The sequence below is a fragment of the Lontra canadensis genome, unplaced genomic scaffold (assembly GCF_010015895.1).
Source record: "Lontra canadensis isolate GAN:19392208 unplaced genomic scaffold, GSC_riverotter_1.0 scaffold39, whole genome shotgun sequence".
Classification (NCBI taxonomy): Eukaryota; Metazoa; Chordata; class Mammalia; order Carnivora; family Mustelidae; genus Lontra; species Lontra canadensis.
In genome coordinates, this window is record NW_022631033.1 from 15,939,692 (window position 1) to 15,959,576 (window position 19,885).

The 19,885-nt window shown below is 38.0% G+C and overlaps 1 protein-coding gene across 18 annotated transcripts in view; it reads right to left on the minus strand.

Moving 5' to 3' along the window:
- Positions 1-19,541, minus strand: part of SORBS2 (sorbin and SH3 domain containing 2) — a 205,582-nt gene extending 186,041 nt beyond the window's left edge. For 7 of the 18 annotated variants that reach the window (XM_032869933.1, XM_032869932.1, XM_032869935.1 and 4 more), the window contains exon 1: positions 19,017-19,540. The gene's annotated coding sequence lies outside the window, so the exon portion shown is untranslated. Of the gene's footprint in view, positions 1-19,016 lie in introns of all 18 variants that reach the window. The other 11 variants (XM_032869939.1, XM_032869934.1, XM_032869941.1 and 8 more) reach the window with 9 other exon arrangements.
- Positions 19,542-19,885: the final 344 nt, after the last annotated feature.

Here is a 19,885-nt window from a genome sequence, read left to right on the forward strand (position 1 = left end):
ATGTTGCTGATTAGGATCTATCCCCTTGGCCTCTTTTTTAAAGACCTGGCACACACTCGAACACACCTTTGAGACTCGGAACTGGACTTCTGCACCATGTCCTATTTTGGGTAACCGCACCATGTCCTATTTCTGCACCATGTCCGTATGTGAGGTGCTGGAAATTTCGGGTAGTAACAAACACCACAACCTATCAGCTAAAGAGCCTGAGCTGGGGAATACAGGAGTACAGGGTTTCAGAGCACATCTGAGCTGCAGGTTCCAATTATTTTTGGTGTTTGATGGACAGATCTGGACCAGGATAGGTGGTCTTTGTGGTGATGATGTTTTTCTTCCAGTTAACGTAACATGGTTCTGTTCCCCCATCCCTTTAACCCTCAAAAATCAGGCTGACGTCCCTTTTTAAAGCTTACTTTTGTGCTACTTTGAAATGGAATCATTATTCATGGGAAATGCTATTGCCTTCCTTCTATTACTGACCGTCTCCATTGAGAACTCATTCTTATTTACTGTAGCTCATCTGATCCGGATCACAATCAAATCCAAAGACACTCAGAGCCTTCATGTTTCATGCAGAAATTATTGAAAATAGAGTCAAAATAATTTTATCTGTCAAGATGTAATTTATCAAATCAGTTATGTTACATTTATAATAACTGATGTACTATGATTATATAAACTATATATGTTATAATTATAAATATAATAATATAAATAAACTTATGTAATACATTAGCTATAATTTATCAAATAAAGACACAATTTTATTTTACAAATTCATCTTTGTTTTTGTTTTTAAAAGGATAATTGCATGCTAACCTCAGAACACATTAGTGTCTTAAAATGGAATCGTTCAAGAGAGATATATTTACACCACCTTAATTTTAATGCAATATTTTCATTAAACTCCTTTTTAAGTACTGGAGAATTCTTGAAAATGTACAAAGTGAGGAACGCATATGTAATTTTCTGCTGTTCTTGCTTTTCAACCTTGCTTTTCACTGTCTTAGGGCATTTGGAAGTTCCAAAGTTTTTATTTGGAAACTCAATAGGTTTGAACCAAAGTTTCTTCATACACCTAGAAATACCAAAGCGAGCCGTTCCTTGTGGGCCGTGTTTGCCATTTCCGTTTCAACAAGAAACAATTTATCTACTCTGATTAAAAGGTTTATGAACAGTCCTTGCTAATTTCTAGGCTGATGAAACATGGCTCTCATCTCACAGACTCTGAGGAGGCAGGAGATTTAGTGCCTAATTTCTCATGACTGAGCTCCACTCCCTGCTTCGGTGGTTATGTGAACTCTGTTCTGAGAGGAACTGGCATTGGGGTAAGATGTTAAAACGCAGAAACAATGAAGTGAGTATATCAGTCTCTTCGCACATACTGATTAGCGTCCACACTCAACACACAATGCCACGTTGAAACTGAGACACTCCAGATTCTCACTTACATGATAATCACTGTGGCTCTCTGGGCGAAATCAATGTATCTTTGTCATTTCGTCTGTTGAGTATGCACTAATGGCTTCCCCCAAATGGATAAGGACTGTTAACTCCAGGGATTATTACAAGATACCTGAGTAGCTGAGTGATTGTAAAATTGGAATTGTTTCCATCTCAAAAGTCCCAAGGAATCTATGGACTCATACTTTACTCCATTTGATAGCACACCCACTCACACTTTGAGATGGCCAAGTCAAGTAAAAGAAGCTGTTAAAAATGGCTTGTGAGTTGCCCTGCTTCCCAGTTTAAGACTCACTGAAGACATAAAGAATAACCAAGACCTTATTCATTTAATTTCTCACATTCTAAAAGTTGTTTTCCCGTATGTGAGTGTGCTTAAGGTTGGGATATAGTTTCCTATATAATAAAAAGACTTACGGGGAAAAAAAAAAAAGAAGCAGCTGTTAAGATTTTACTATCAAGCATGTTAATGTCCTTATTCTTACAAATAGTCCCATGAGCTGGTAGAAGGCTCTCTTGTTTCACAGATAAATACACTAAGATGTATTTATCACCTAACAATTTACTTCATTCGTTTAGGGCACAGATCAAGATTCCTTGCTCATATTTTCCTGAAATGAGCCACCTTAGTGACTCAGCATTGACTCATACCACTGAAATTGACCTCTTCCCGATCCCATAAGTGGAAAGAAGCTGATTTGGGTACTTGGTTATAAATATTCCCTAATGTCTTTTCTCTGAAAAATTTGAACATTGAATTGAAAACCATGAGTAGGGGGAAGAGTAAATAAAAATACCAATGTGCTTTTAAGGTATGTTGCAATATGTTGCTTGTAATGATGCTGATTAAAGTGGCATTTTTTGTAAGCAACTTTGAAGGTTTTTCTGGCTACTAATTCTGAAATGTATGCTAATTTTCTATATAACTTAAAAATGACACCTGTTTAAGGTGGAATGAGTATGCGTTTACCACCTACATAAGAATAAAGTATGGGAAATACATTTATGAATATTATAAATGCTTAAGAAAATTTTTTTCCACATTACATATGATTATATGTTTTGTTTATTCAGGCTCCTATATTCATGAATTGGGCAATTCAGTCTCATATACAAAGTATAAACAGACCTTAAGAGTATGAGCTTCAGGAGGGCAAGAAGTTCTCTCCTTCTTAGAGTATAGTGCCCAACTCATAGGGAGACCTTACCGCATGCCAACGAAAATGAATGATGGAATGACGGATGAACAAAGTTAGGCAAGGCAAGTCAGGAAATGGATATTCAACAGTAAGTGCTTTGAGGATCATCTTTTGAATTGTTCTCTTTTTTCCTCCATTTTTCTTATTTTAAATGAGTGATCTCTTTCATCTAGTGTGTTGAACTTACTGTGAAATGGAATTTATCGAAAAAGTTATCACTCACACTTGCTATCCTCATACTAGGTAATCTCTTAAGAATGTGAAAAAAATGATTGTTTTTCCCTAAAACTACACACTCTCAGAGTGGCCACTTTTCTTCTTTAGATCAGAGTGTTCTTAACAAAGGGAAATTGTTCAACATGTACATAACCGCAAGACTCTTAATTCTTCTGGAACTCCAGCTCAACTGTATTTGGTTCCAAAGTAGAACTAATCATTCTTAATCCGGAGGTAAAGTCATTACTGCCAGTAAACAGGCCCACTGACCTTGAGTGCAGAAAACCAAGATGGCTGCCATCAATTTCCTAACGGTACATTTTCCAAATAACCTCCTAAATTAAAGTGGAGGCAAATTATAACAATGAAAGGGAATTGACAAAAATATTTGCTTCCTGAGGTTTTTGTTTGTGCATTTGTTTTGTTTTTAATTTCTATTGCTTAGCATTGTAGCATCATTATTAAATGACTAAGCATGGGGGCGCCTGGGTGGCTCAGTGGGTTAAGCCTCTGCCTTCAGCACAGGTCATGGTCTCAGGGTCCTGGGATCGAGCCCCGCATCAGGCTCCCTGCTGAGCAGAGAGCCTGCTTCCCCTTCTCTCTCTGCCTGTCTCTCTGCCGACTTGTGATCTCTTTCTCTCTCTGTCAAATAAATAAAAATCTTTAAAAAAAAAGTGACTAAGCATGATTGGGGCCACGCAAACTTCCTTCGTTCCTCATCTGTATGTGTCCCCTTATTTCAAAATGTTCCTAACATTAAGTAGATTTAGAAAATGTGGATAGTCAAAAAGAAGGAAGGAAAAACCATCCACAACTTTAGCACAAAGAAATAACCATTATTGACCTTCTAGATTTTTTTTCCCCCCTCTCTGCCTCTTTATTGTTGTGCTATTTCTGGTCTTTCTGAAAAAAGAAAACTTGGTGCATTCTTGTAAATGAATGTTTTCATAAAGCCCAAAACAAAAACATAAAGAGGATGATAAAATGGAAGTTATAACATTTTCTTTTGGCTGATCTGTATTTCCCACAAATAGGCAGTCTAGAAAAATAGAGTACAGGGTCTGGAATCTGGCTGACCCAAGTTTGAATCGTACCTCATATGTGACCCTGTGCAAGTTGTTTAACTTAGAGCCTGTTTCCTCTTCCGTAAAATGAGAATAATACCCTCATCAGAATGTTTCTGTGAATAGTCAATGAGAGGTATTTAAAGAATTTGGCAAGCTGCCTGACACAGTATGCATTCAATGAATGCTAGCTATTACTATTATTATTTATAAGAATACTTACTGTTATTCTACATTCCTAACTGACCTTGTAGATCAGAAAGTTCACCATGTGACATGAAGATTAATTTTAGGTCAGTCCAGGAAAAACATAATTAAGCAGATAAATCTATTGGAAAAAGACCATATAATGCATTCTCAAGCCAGTACTTTAGAATTATAGGATTAATTAAAATTCTCCTCTGTTAGCATAGTTAATAGGCAGGATGGTTATTCTTTGAAATTAAGATGTTTAAAAACAGCGATCTCCCTCATTCTATCCTAACATCATCTTTGCCATTGCACAATTTATGACCAAAAGTTCAGTTTGCCCTGGTGTGATACAATACAGAGAAGACCAGAAGATACATGTGTTGCTATTCTGTTAGAAGTTTGAGTTTTAAGGTGTACTTCAAGTTTAAGAGCTCTTCTGATTATTGAAAGTCGGGTGGGTTTTATATTAAAGGGTTTTAAGTGTAATTATTTATCTAAATGTAATTATCTATTTAAATGTAATTATATAGCTATATAATTAAATGTAATTATCTATCTAAAGGGTTTTAAATGTAATTATTTATATATTTATTTATTTTGTGTAGGGGTTTTTTTGTTGTTGTTTAGCTCTGGGCCCAGTCAAGCTCTGTTATGTCAAGCTCTCTGGACGATCTCCATTTCTCTTTCATCCCAGGAAATGTTCTTAGTAATAGTGTGACTATTTATTGACAGCCTGTTACATGGGTCCTTCGCATGAATTATTTCATACGATAGCATGAGTGGTCCTCTGATCTAGGCATAACATGCTCATTTTTCAGGTACCAAACCTGTGGCTGAAGAGTGTTAAGTCACACGCCAGGGGTCATACCTCCATGATGGCCTGGTCAGCAGCTGGACATTATACGCTACAGTTCCCCACAGGCTCCTGCCTTGCCTGCTCCCTCCTCTCCTGCAAAATCAGGGGCCTTTCATGCAGGATTAGAGAAACCTTGTCTTTGATAAGGCACATAGACAGAAAGGATCAATTATGGGATATCAAATATGAACAAGTCTTTCTTTCACACTTTCTTTTTCAAAAGAAAAAAGGACTGTCATTTATTGACTTCTAAAGCTAAGCAACCAAGAGTAAATAACATCAAATTATTTACTAAATATAATAAATGGCAAACTGTAATTTGAATTTTCATGATAATCACGTAAAAAAACGATGACAGCCTTGGGAGATACGGCACAGAAAGGACCCTGGAGAGACAGATGGGGGAAGAGGAAGGAACTAGACTAGAGCAAGGAGTGCAGGGACATGCACTGACATTTCTGTGTCCAGCGCCATTTGGGGGCTTGCCGCCATTCAGTGCAGCAGACCGCTACTTTCATGGATAGTCTGAAATTTGTCATTAGATTGACATTTAAAGATAGAGGGAGTTCCATTCACAGAAAGCTATCAATAAAAAAATTCAAATAATACATCTTCAAGCACTTGCCTGGAAATAAAGCTGCATATGCACAGCATACCCTGAACTCTAGGTATTCTGTTTGCCTGAGGGAATTCCAGGTCATGTTCCCCTGATCCAACGCTCCTCCCATCCTCTGAGGAGGAAGCTCCATCTTTAGACGTCCATGTCAGATGCTTTCTTATCAAGGGAAGGGGTAGGGGAAAAGGGTTTTCAGAAGGCGGAAGGATTTTGGGGAGTTACCAGGTATCTACTAGGTCGGGGGCTCAGTGGGCCCCTTGGATGTGAGGCAAGAATTGGGGCGGTGATGTTCTGGCATGATTGAGGTCCTGCCTGTGTGGGGGTATCTGTGGGAGGCGTCGAGCAGGAATCATGAATCTCAAGCACCCAAGCTTGGAAAGAAGTTGCCTTTCCTCAAGCCAGGAAGAGTGGCTGCCAGGAGTGCTACCCCATAGTTTCATCTCATTAATCTTTTTATTAAATATATTATGTTTGATTCGCAAAAGGCAAGAATGTTCATGTACGACGTGTAAAAATGCAAGTCATGTGCAGCATTGGTTTCACGGGACTGTTACCTGAGCGTTTGCACCTGACCTTGCCCTTACCCTTAGAAGAGCCGGGTGTTGGGTTCAATATTCTGTGGTCATCATCTTGAAATTATTAATAATTTTTGAATAAGGGGCATCACATTTTAATCTTGCACTAGGCTCTGGATATTACATAGCAGTTTCTGGTTGTGTAAAAGATCAACAAAAATAATGAAAGTCTTCCCAAGTTTCTGAGAACATAATCTCTCATCTCACATCCTTAAAAAGATGGAAGATGAGGGTCTGAGGTAATTGTGGCAATTCTCCCCTCTCTCTTGCCCCTGTATAAGCTCTCTTTACTCCTTCCCTACCCCCCCCCCCCCCCCCCCCCCCCCCCAAAAAAAGCTCTCTTCATCTACAACTTCAGAAGTGATTTTTATTCTGGTCACTCTCCAACAGACATCTTTGCACCGGCTCTGAAGGTCAAGAGCTATGGTGTCTAATAAGGAATTAACTAGCCACTGTGGGCTACAGAGCATGTGAAATGTGGCCAGTTCAAACTGATGTGTTGGGAAGTGTAAAACACACACTTTAAACATACACATACACGATTATAAAATAAGTCATTGCTTTTTTCTTAATACTGACTACTTATTCAAATCTGTTGGTATATTGGGCTACATAGAATATATTATAAAATTGATGTCATCTGTTTCTTTTTACCCTTTTTTAACATGGCTATTAGAAAATTTAAATTTATATGTGGCTTCAGTTTGCAGCTTAAAATGTATTTCTGCTGATTTAAATCTCCCCTTCAAACAAACAAACATGTTTTGAACTATTCTACCTACATGTCCCACTTGTATCTCCAACTCGAAAAGTCTCAAAAGTCACTATCTTCTCCCCTAAATATTCTTTTTGCATCTGACTTACCCAAGCCAGTAAACAGGCCATCAAACTGTACCTCTGTCCTCACCCCCAGAATTCCATTTCCATTTCTCTTGATTCCAGCACTTTCTCTCCAGACCTACTGTCCTGTTCTAGCTGAGGCTTTTAGCCTTTCTTCCTGTAATTCACACTATCCCTCCAAGCACCATGCCTGCCTCACCCTTTCTCACTCCCTTGCTTTTATACTGCTGGATGTTCTATAACAGAAATCTTACTAATTCCCTTTCTTGACTGAACCCCCTTCAGTGCCTTCCCATCAAACTTAGTGTGACCCAATTATGTTGCGATCTGGCTCGGGTCTGATAGCCCAATTTTACCTTCACGTATCAGGCACCCTGCATTCCAATCATGCCAAAGGCTGTTAGTGCTTGGAACACATCCTTCTGGCCTCTGGGCTTTAGCACATACTGTTCCTTCTTCATGGTGGGCTCAGCACACTCCAAAGTGAATGTCCACATATTCTTTAGCCCCTAAGCATTTCCTTAGTGATGCCTCAGGAGCTTCTCCACAGCTTCTCCAATAATGCAATATCATACTGAATTAAGATAGCCTATTTTAAAGATTGTTTAGCAGTCACTGCTCGAAATGCATTCCAGATCCTTCCAAGAGTGACTGTACATAGTAATCTTGGCTGAATAAATCCCACACCCTTTTCTCCCTGACCCAATGCTTTATTTCATGCCTGTTTTTCTCCTGCCCAAGGTATTGACACTGTCTCTCTATACCACCTCTCACTCTTTTTATTTAATTTGATACACTGTTAACAGTTACATCTTGTTTACACACCAACATGAGCATGACTTTTCTCCACCTAAAGAAACTCCAATGGTGGCTTTATTTTTCCCCAAGAATTAATCTGAACGACTTTGCATGAGGCTGATCCTGATACTTGTCATAAAAATACCTTTCCTTCCATGCCAGGGGCTATGCCAATCCTTTACAATAATCTCATTTACCCCTAATTATCATCCCCAGAGGTGAGCACTATTATCTCCACTCTGTGGGTTGCGAAGTAAGGGTCTAGGGAGCTGGGTGGACTTGTTCCCATATATTCAATTAGCAATCACAGAGCTGGACGTGAAATCCAAGGCCATGTGACTGCCAGGCCCACCTGCTCTCCCCACCCCACACCAGACCCTGCTCTCCCTCTTGTTCCCACATCCCAGACCCATCAAACCATTCCCCATGGTATTCCACGTCGGTTTCATTTGCACATGATCCACACCCCCATTAGCCTTGCACACCTGTGAAGTCATCTGGACGGATCACTCACACCCAGTGTGGGTGTTCGCGTCCCTCTTGGTGCCTGTGATGCTGTATGACTATTAGTTTCCCTTCCCTCATCCCCGAGGAATGAACCATCTTCAGGAGCTGTGACTCTGAGTCATCAGCACTGAACGGGACAGTCTGGACAACCACTGAGGCACAGCACTGGCGTTTCTATTTAACTCATTTCTAGAATAAGGATGGTAACACTTGCGACACTCCTTGAGTATTTTCCACATGCCAGGCCCTGGTCAAAGCGTACGTACAAAGCACAGAACAGGCAGAGCCCACTTAGTCCTCACAAACCTTTCTGAGATCATTTCTTTCTAATTCCTTAGGTTTCCCAGGAAAGTTCAGTTGGTAATACTCGTAACTTAATAGAAAAAAAAAAAAAAACAACTTCTGGTCAATACCAAACTCCATAAAATAACTAAAGTTTGCCTAATATGTGGGCGGGAGTTAATTGGCATTATTTCTTCCCAAGAACTGCATTTAGACCAGTAAGATTTCGTGCCTTTTTTAAGACAAGGAAATAAAAAAAAATATTACTTGTTTTTAAAGTTCATGTTTGAAGATAAATGGAAAAAAAAGAAAACTGGTGGAGGCAGTTTAAATATTTGGACCGAAGTATACTAAGCAACCATGTTCGATGGCTTAAAAACAAAACAAAACAAAACATACTTTTTGAAATGTGGATCTTTTTCTACAGAGTGGGTAAAAAGATATCACTATAATATTTTAGTAATTAAAATGTTATAATCAGAAATGGTTTAATAGAGGTAATATATAATATTAATGGTGGTAATAATATAGTATTGATAGGGGTTATATATTTTCAAGCTATATATGGTCATCTGTCCATTGCTATATTGAATTAGGCTACATCTGAGGTCCCAGTTTGTTCCAGATTTTGCCTCACTTCTTCCTGATAGCTAGAAAGGTCTTTCCAGCTGCCTACTTAAGGGACCTTCATCTAGATGTTTGCAACAAATATGTCCAATCCTATATGTGCAAATATCTTCTCCCCCATATGAAAAACAAAGCAAAAAAGCTCTTCTCCATTCCCATTTTGGTGGATGGTATCATCTACCCAGTTATCTGATACGCCTTGAATTCTACATCTTTTCATACCCTGAATCGATCAACTGATGGACGAACATTAGAGAGTGCGTCTGAGACCCAGGAGGCTGCGACTTCACACCTGCTGGAGGAAACCAGGATCTCCCTGAAGAGTAGCTGTGGTCCTATCCCTTCAAAACAAATGGATGCATATGCTTCTGATGATGTGAGAGGACTTGGAGCTGGCAACTGGACCACAGAAATGAGGAGAATCTTATTATATACTTCTAATCCATGAACAAATAAAGCCGACGGTAGTGGTTGACATTGATAGGACCCTTCTCTATATTAGATGCTCTGCTATATCCAATATGGTAGTTTTAATGCTTGGGACTTTGCATATGCTCATTTTAGAGGAGGAAACCATGTTTCAGGAGGGCTTGGTACCTTGGCCTGCTTCATCATAAGCAGATCGTGGAACCAGGCATCCCACCCAGCAATGTACGCATCCTAAATCCGTGCTTGGAGACACAAGCCCCCAGCTTGTGACATACTATTTCCTAATAAAAAGACTGGATCAGGAAAATCTCATCTACATCAGACATTCAAAGTCATGGTAGTCTATAGTAATAATTTTAAAAATGTGTCTTTAGACATTTAATGCTGGGACATACAGGAGGGGAACATGCGAGATAGTGCTCTGCGGGACATGCTCTCGCTTTTGACTTGAGTCCTCTGGCTTTTACTCCATTTTTTGTGCCTCTGTATTGATTCTCCACCATGGATGGCACCAGGCTCCTACTCCATCCACCTCACTTGAATCCCTGGACCTTACCCATACTTCAGTGTGACAAGGTCTCCCACTGGGAACTTTCTCAACCTTCTTCTAGCTCTCAGGAAGTAGTCCCACTTACTCAACTCCCTCTACTGCTCCAGAGGTCCCAGTCTGCCCCACACCCTTTGAGGCTGGCCTCTCCCTGTCCTTGAGTCTTAGCTCCCTTTGCTAACTAACCCCTCTGGGGTCTTGCTCCTGAAGTGTGTACACTGTGTACAAGTGTTCCTCTTGCACCATCCCCCTGTCCTGCTGGAGTTTTCCCCATAGAGATTTCTCAAAATTGCTTTGCTTTTGGTTGGAAACCAGAAGATATATATTTTAAATCAATACTTTTCCTAATTTCTACTGAACTCAAAAGCTTTTTTGGTGACATGACCCCATCTGATAACAAAGACTAGGAAGACCAGGGTCCCTTTGAGTCCTAGCTCAAAAGGTCCTGTTCTTTCCTCTTTTCAGGTTTTATTCTGGACTATGGAAACCTAGCACCTCTTCTCACAGGTTCAGGTAGAAGCAAAGTGCAATAAAATGACTGAGGAGTCTGGGAACAAGGCAGTACATGAATGGAACATTCCCCAGGAAACTTAATTTTGTGATCCTCATCTTTTAGTTCTTGACAGTTGCATAGTTAAATATCAGTGCCAAAAGAGTGAACCAGAGTTTTGAGGGCATGTTCTCCCAGTTCATCTCAAAGGAAGCAAAAGTATAGGCTTCAAAATGGTTACGGTGCATTAGTGCACCATGTAATAATATATAGATCAAGTTAAATTATTTTACCAGAGAACTGCCGGTATGAGGCACATGTCCCACTGCAGGGACATTTGGAACTTGTGTCAAAGGAAGGTGATTCTCAAACCAAAGTGATTATTTAGGGCTTGGATTGTCATTTGGTTTTATTTATATAATGAGGGTGATGGAGCTCCTCTCTGCTGCCAATAAATCTAGAAATTAATTTAAAACATATTAAAAACACTTTGTGTACTTCAGGAGGAAGTTTTTCTTTAATTCAAGAAAAAAGTCATTATTATATAAATCAGTCAATTCTGTTAGTCTTATAAAATTAAATCTCTTGTAGAGAGGATTCAGTGATATAATCAGCTTTCAGACCACATATCATATAAAAAGTCATGTTTCTAAACAAGTTTCAAAGAATCAGAATATATTACTTGTCATTTGAATTATTGACCTAAAAAAGCCTTTTTCCCAAAACAGATCTATTTTTTAAAAAAGAGTAATAGTTTTTCTTACAAAGGAGGTATCTATGCTTTCCCACATTTTTGCTTTCCCGATTGTCAGAAATAACCAATACATAGTTAAAGTTCAAGAGATTAAATCAGGGAAGAAGTCTATGGTGGTTTAAGCCAGCCAGATCATTTCAGATCGTGTTTCCTCTGTTGAGGAGTCTGAGGATTTAAAAAGGATTGCTCTGACATTTAAACTAGTGTTTAAATGAAAAACATTCTAACCAAAACCACCAATCAACCAAACTATAAAAAAAAAAAATACAACAAAACATACTCGCAAACAAACACTAAGGATGTGTGGACTGAATTAATTTTCTTATGATGAAAGTTACATGGAATCACATACAGTATATATTATTTTGACTCTGTATCTTTTTTTGTGTATGTAAATGTTATTTGTTGACATTTGATACAACTACTTACTTGGGCTAATCAGCCATTTACTCTTGGTCATACACATGGCAAGATGATGGTGGTAAAAACAGAAAGAAAATTCTATTGCTCTCTCATGGAGTTCACTTCTGTGTAGAAATATTAGACACATACAAAAACTTCATTAAAATGAGATAAAAAATGTAATATACAAACTGAGGTGAGAGCAGCTAAGAAGATGCTCTCTTCTGAGAAGAACAACACATTCACTGAATGTGTTGTTGATGAAATCTCTCTTTGGGAAATAATTTAAGATCATTTAAATACTTACAGAAAATTTCAGTTCAAATGACCTTAAAGGTTTTGTGATTTTCCAGATCCTTCATCATAAATTAACATGTATAAAGCTCTTGGGATAGTAGCTAGCACAGACTAAACTCTATATAATTTTATATTATCAACATCTTTTGGATTGAAAAAATTGAATATTTTTTCTGTAGTTTATTGAAATCTAGCTATTCAGGTTTTTATTGTGTTCTTAGGTTTAACCAGAAGCAGACATTTTGACTGACCTTGTAAAGTCTTCCAGCTCATATGGTTTTTTAACTTGACAATACCTCCCAGACTGACACTTTTTCTATCCTGAATTCTCTGTTTAGCTATATTTTAAGGCCTTAATATGAAGATCTTAAATTTTGTAATTCTAGGTTTGAAGTTTTCTCTCTTAGTCTTATTTAAGAAGGAAAAATTTAACTCTCTAGTTGATCACATCGCTTGATGAACGTGACTGTAACCAGAAGCTTTAAGAAAATTGGGAGCAGAAATCAATTTTTCTTGGTCTCAATTATTCAACAAATGAGCTTTATCTAGGCTTCTGGTTCTACTCTTGTTTTACATAATTATCAAATAAAGGGTTTTTTTTAGGTCAATAATTCAGATGACTGGTAATATATCCTGAATTCTCTGAAATTGAGTTTATTTAGAAACACAAATTTTTATATGATACATGGTCTAGAAGCTGATCGTATCACTGACTTGTTTTATATAAATTATTTAATATGCCTCCTTTACCAGAACGTTATATTTTATTTTCTAAAATAATAGCACTTTCTAAAATTTTTATGTTTTTTCTCCTTTGATTTATGATTTCAAAAAAAATCATAATTCTTATGAATTATTATTTTATCTCTAAACTCAAGCAGTGTTTTCCAATCGGTGTGTTGGCATTAGTACAACACAGGGGGAAGAATTGATCACTAGGTGTCACTTATCATTCAACTAATACTGATTGAAGACTTAATATTTAATATTTTGAGTTGTTTGCTTCATTCAGCTGCTGTTCTAAAGCGAGCTGAATTTTCCCTATAGCTTTCGCTCTGCCCAAGCAACCTGTACCTTTCCTCTTGCCAGTTCTGGGCACTCCCCACCCTCGCGACCTCCAGAACCGAAACTGGTTCAAGCCAGTGCTCATGGGACATCAAACAATACAAGTTAATTCACACTGTTCCAGAACTACTAAGTGGCTGTAAATTTTTTTTTTAATCGTCACTACTGATAATGCTTTGTTGTATACCTTTTCAAATCTAGATATTACGAGGCAAATTCTTCTAGAAATTATTTATCCACACAGGATGTAGTACAAGACATTTACTCTACTGCAGTTATCTATCTGACAGATTAAGTATCCTTATTTCAGAGAGGGCTCAAATTGTTCACCAGACGGCACAACGAGCACAGGACAGATGAAATTGTTACCGAATCTTTTTTCCCATGTTAACTTTAGCACAGAGAATTGAGACACTTAGATGTGAAAGCATCTTGAAAATCTACAAAATAACTTACTTTTAAAGCAGCCCAGTGTCACTTTCTTAAACTTTTTGGTTAGTAATGTTAAGTGGAGAAGACTTATAAAGCATTATATTCTAATATTAATACAGTCCAAACTTGTCACCACGCTGACTTCCCACAAAATCAAAAGCATATGCACGTATTTGTTTGTTTGCTTTGTTTTGTTTTGTTTTAATCAACGGTCTACTGTCTCTACCATGGTCACCTTCACAGAAGCTCAAATGTCTTTGAAGAAGCTAACAACGCCTACTGAGAAGAAGGTACAGGAACTTTGACTTTTTAGAGAAGGACAGAACAAACATTTATACCGAAACACTTTCTACAGCATGGCCAATAATAATTCCGTAGAATGTCTCATTTGCATATGTTATTTCTGTGCATTTAAAAAAACACCATTCTTCATGCCATTCCCTGCCTTTACTCATAGGGAAGTTTTACATGAGCTTCAGAACTTGGTTACAAGCTTATTTTTGCCATAGTTTTTTGGATTCCTTATGGCCTATCCTTAGAGCCACATTAGTCCCTAAAGGGTGCTGTTCTGGATAGAACATCAAGGGGTTTAGAGCCTCTGAGTTTTATGCCATTCCTCACATTCAGCTATCCCTGAAAAAAAAATTATTAGGAAAAAGAATCTAAAAAGAAGAATTATTGTTACATTGATTACACCAAATCTCCTACTTAAAGCAGAGGGTCTGATTAATTATAAGAAAGTAGTTTTGATGTGCACTTTATACCGACTACTGAGAAGACATCTCAAAGAAAGCTAGAAGATTCAATGTCTACGTTAAATAAAATAAAAAAATTTTAAAGTACACAACAGTACAGATTTTAAAAATCACTGAAATTGTTAAATAGTATACTTCATTAAAAATAAATTGCCCTTAAATTATAACATGGACATAAAAATAAATTAGCAAATATAATGAGAATATTGCTAGATTTTTTTTTAAGGTGGGAAAATTTTCTTTGAAAGATCTCTGGCTAGATTCAGGAAATATGCAAGCTTTTTTTCCCCCTTCGAATAATGCTTTTTAAAGGTGCAGAATCAATGCTGGATTTATTCATATCTGACCTGTATGGGGAAGAGGAAACCACCGTCTTTTGGCTAAAATTGCTAGTTGGTAAAACACATATTTCTGTTTTGAAAACAAGGGGACAATAAAGTATAGTGCAGTTCTATACGGCTATGTTATCTGCTAAAACTTAAAAAACAGACAAAGAAACTTATCCTTGTTGATTCTCTGTCACTTATTCAAATAAGATTATCTTAATTTAGCTGAAGATGAATAAGAGTTCATAGTCGTCAGTATTTAGAACTTAATAGTTACAAAGGTGTTTCCTTATGGCTAGAAGTTTAAGTCTCAACTTTTTCAGTAATGATGTAGAGATTTTTAAAAATCACCATATAATTTTTTGCAGTGAGAGTTTAGAACTTAATAGACATATCCATAATTAAATCATTAATTTGAGGAACTTTTAAAAAAGTATCTAATATAATCAAATAGTATAACACTTTATTACAAAATGCAAAAAGCACACACTCATTTTGTTTGAATATCAAATATAGTTATAAATAATTTAGACCTTTGATATATAACTTACTTAAAATATAAAATAATAAAAATGATGCAGAACTACTATGGAATCGTGTTTCCTGAAATCTAAATGCTATATATAATTTAAAATAACTGATTAAACATGATTAGTCTTTAAGATAAATAGAACAAATGTCCTCTTATGCTATTATTTAATTAGCATGCTATACCTTAAAATCAGCTGGAAGGTGGCCACAGTCAGCCTTAAAAGGACAGACAGCTTGATAATTAAGAATTGCCATTTATCTTATTTTTATTATAAAATTAGTGCTGGAATACAATGTGAAAAAGCCTACAAATCTGAATGTAAGGGATTTCCTAAATATTTTGATTTCTAATTCCAAACATTTAGATATTTTAAACTTCCTAATCTTTGTTAATTTATCCACAAATATTCATATAATACTGATTACAATTTTTGCTGCCAAATGGTTATCTTGGAGACAGAGGATTTTATATTATTTCTTCTTAGTAAAATTCCTAATCCATTCTTACTTTTGATTGCAGCTTTGTGGCAACTTTTCCATAAAATGGCTATAAACATTTAGGCCTACTTAAAAAAGTAATTACCATGCCATCTGGCATAGAAAAAATGTGAAAAGTGTCTATAGCCAAAAGTGTGTCTCTATCAAGAGAGGTACTCACAGAATATTCTCTCCCTCACCCAGGAACCCACGTTCTAGGGAGGCATAATGTAACTACTGATTACCAGTAACCTTTTAGGCTTATTTAGGAAAATTAAAAGAAACTCTGCGATCATAGATTTTTTGTGTCAATTATTTGATCTCTTTCCAATTCATGAGCTCTACTTTTTTCTAGTTTCAGTATGAAGAACAACCCCGTAAATATCTTTGTTAGAATCAGCAGTTATCAGCAATTCCAAATTAATTTTAAATGGTCTGATTTTAGAATAAATTTCTAATAGCAGTACTTAGTATGCTTATTTTCCCTGGCAAACTTCATAATACCTGTAAATAGAAAAACTGCCTCTTCTAGCTACTAAAGTTTTCAAGCCCCTTTTTTGTCCAAAATTTACATGTTGTAAATTTTTTTTCCTCAAAAAATTCTGATATAGGACATTTAGAACTTTCATCAAATTGTGTTCCTGAACCTGTATTTTCAGTATCGGGGAAATCAGAGCCTCATTGCTGTTTTCATATCTTGAGTTTCTCTGATAAAAGGTAGTATAACATATAATAGGATTTCTGTTTCAAGATCAAGTCTGTATTTACAGTAACTAAGAAGAAAACAGTGACATTTGAGGTTAACAGGATAATGACTGAATGCAAAGTCAGAGACCCTGGACAAAGTACATTCAGGAGTCAATAAAACTCTGGAGCCTGTGGGCAGAGACAAATGCAATATGGTTGGTGCAGTGGACAGAATATAGACATCGGGTTCAGATATAGCTGAAAGAGAAAGTAAGGAAGTGTCTGGGGAGACAGCCTAGCTATATTCTGAAAGATGCATGACAGGTGCCTGCCACCCGGGGGGGGGATTTAAAGAAAAAGTCTGTGCAGAGGCTTTGCAAAACTTTGGAATAATGCATCTGAGAAATTAACAAAGTATTTGATATTGCTAGCAAGTGAGCTGGGAAAATAAGGATACATAAATAGATAAAAGCTAAGGGGCAATCTTGAAAGATAGGAATTTTTTCTCTGTTATGTGGTTCTCAAAGGTGATGAATTAATAACAGCTGATGTATGCACACCAGTGGACTTAGAATGCTAATCTTTCATAGGATTTTGCCTTTAAAAGGTTATTAATATAGGAAAAAATAAGAACACAGGTATAAATTCTGTGTGACACTCAAGTGTGACAAGGCTCTGTCACACACAGTGCTCTGATGAAGGCAACAGGGCACAGCAGGCAGGTACCCCTCAGGTATCCGGCACCTTGCTCTTCTACAAGCTGCCCTAAGAGAAACTGACAAGAAATTGTTTTCTCGCTGCAGGTCTTCTCACTGCGCTAATTCTAATTTTTTTTTTTTCTTTTTTAAAGTGCAAAGCTCTGAAGGGAATTAAATTGGAGAGAATCTCTCTCTGCCTTATATTCTTTTGCAACAGGATCACCTCCTTGGTGGCTATTTTTATAGAATTTAACCCAAAACTAAGTCTGTTCATTTAGCTCTCCTTTGAAAGTTAAGCATAGGTGAAATGTAATGCTATCACTTCACCATGTTCCCCCATACAAGGCTCCCAGGCACAGAAAGACATGATTCCTATTTGTTCTCATCATTAAACATTTGGACATGAATCCCTAGATTGAGTTTTCTCAGTCTGTGTCTTGATATCTTGAATACTGATGACCTTTAGAACACAAGTTGTGAAAACTATTATCGTATACTTTTTAATTCTCTTCTCTGAGGGCTGTTGACGTTGCTGTACCTGTGAAATGGGTAAACGTACGCTCATATGTAGCCATGAACATTATATTATTATACTTAATTAAAAGGTGATTAAAAGGTGTCATCCATATTTTGGGGGAAAAGATAGCAAATAAAAATATATTTCTTAGAAGTAGATCTTAGACACTATTTTTTTACGTTTCATGGCAGATTCAATCCTCAGGGGAGGTTTTTATTCAAAGTTTTCAACCGAATGTTTTTCATTACCTATCACTATAAATGATCCGATGTGTTGGGAGACCAACCATAGGACTGATTTGGGTAAGGCTGGAATGTTGCTAAAACCAAATGTAGTCTTCATCTGGTCGTTTCCTCATCAAGGATTTCAACTGGACTGACCAATTTCAATTCACAGTAATAGCTCTGTTCCTAAGAGACTCTAAATCAAAGAACTACCCACTAAGGGGCAGTTTCTACTGCAATCCAAAGTCTGTGCTATTATCTTGCAGCAGTTGACAGCAAACATCCACCGGGAACGGTAGCGTACGTTTGTAGGAGGTGTGTGGTGTTTTTGGTTTCACTCTATCTCCGAAACCTATCTGCTTGTGAGAAAAACCGGGCAATAAAAGAAGTTTTACCGGCACACACCATAGCTGGGCTTGAACTCAATGCAGAGATTTCGCTTCCTTTCTTTCCTTGGATTCCAAGCCGGGGGAGCACAATGGGGGTGTTGTGCTCTGGGCTAGCGTGGCATGCATGACACCAGGAAAGGACGTGTGAGCAGCTTTCAGTATCGACACCGTTTGCTTTACAACTACCCTCAATGAAATCAAAGGGCACCCAAGACTCGAAGTTCAGGATAAGCAAGTGCAAAACCCAGTGGCGATGGTGACCTACGGAATTCCTGAATTTAAATGTATGCATTGGTGTGCGGAGAGTGAAATAAATCCTTGATGAGGCTTCAAAAATGCTCCACAATTTCCAAGCTGCTGATTCCCGTGTAATTCTCTTAATATATGTTCGAGTGCAATTAATAAAAGGACCCATTGTTTATGAGGTAGAAAGACTGTTGTTCTGAAGACTGTCCAGAACAATAAGCTGTCATGGTTTGTTCAAACACTAAATATCTTAAACTCCAAGGCATATTGTAATTTTTTTTTTTTTTTTTTTTTTGGTCACACAATTTCTAGGACATATCACTGAAACAATTCTATGTTTCTGGCACTATTTTGTGGAAATGTATGCATATGTGTGTGTGTGTACATGCACGCTGCTTTGGTAAATCCAGATAACACAGTTAATATAAATCTTGTAGGTTAAGTTTTGCTCCAAATAATTGTTACACCGTGCTTTTAAAAAAGGGCAAAAAAAAAAAAAAAAAAAAAAGCTTACCTCTGTCCGTCCAGTGGCTACACAGGGACCTTCTCAGCCTCGGCCTCAGCGGGTAGGCAGAGCTCTGGGAGCCAACAATCTGTTAAGGGAAGCAGGTACACCCGAGAGCGGCCGCCTGCCTCCCAGCCCCGTGCCCATCCGAGCACACACCTGCTTCTTCAGCCCCGCGGCTCATAGGCAGCAGCCAGGCACAGGACCGCTGTTTGCAGACGGTGACACCCTCCTCTTGGGTCACTCCTTTTCAGGGCGAGCAGCCAGGCAGCGGCGGCGATGATATTGCAGGGAAGGCTTGCCTTCCCAAGACAAAACCCTTTTCTGCTGTCTGAGAGCCGACAGGCAGCATTATCACTCTGCATTCCAAGTTCTCGAATCAGCTAATCAGAGCAGCCGTCAACGGCTCGTCCAAACGGCAGCTCGCAGGCGTGCGGGGCTCTAATAACCGCATGCCAGCATGCCCCTTGCCTCTCTCGTCTCTGAATGGATTCTTCAATAAATGCTTCTTCCAGGGGGAAGCTCAGCGGAATATGCCACACTGTTTCCCATAAGTAAGATGGCTGGTGCTCTGAGCACTGCTGCAGACAGCTCATTGGGTTCCACGGGCTTTCCGTAGCCATAGCAACAACCAACAGACAGACTTAGACAGCAGGCCTGGCTGGTCATGTGCGGCTCCCCCACACGGCTTGTTAATTTCTTTTCATCAGACTCATCATTTGGGGAGGAGGGGAGCTCCTGCGAGCTTTCTAAATATTTCACCAAGAGCACAAGTGCTTTGAGATTTCAACTTTCGAGAGGAACTTCCGTTAGCAGCCGGTGCTGCATGTGAAATTGAGAAAGGATTCGGGTCTCTCCAGGTTAATAACGTGCAGGTC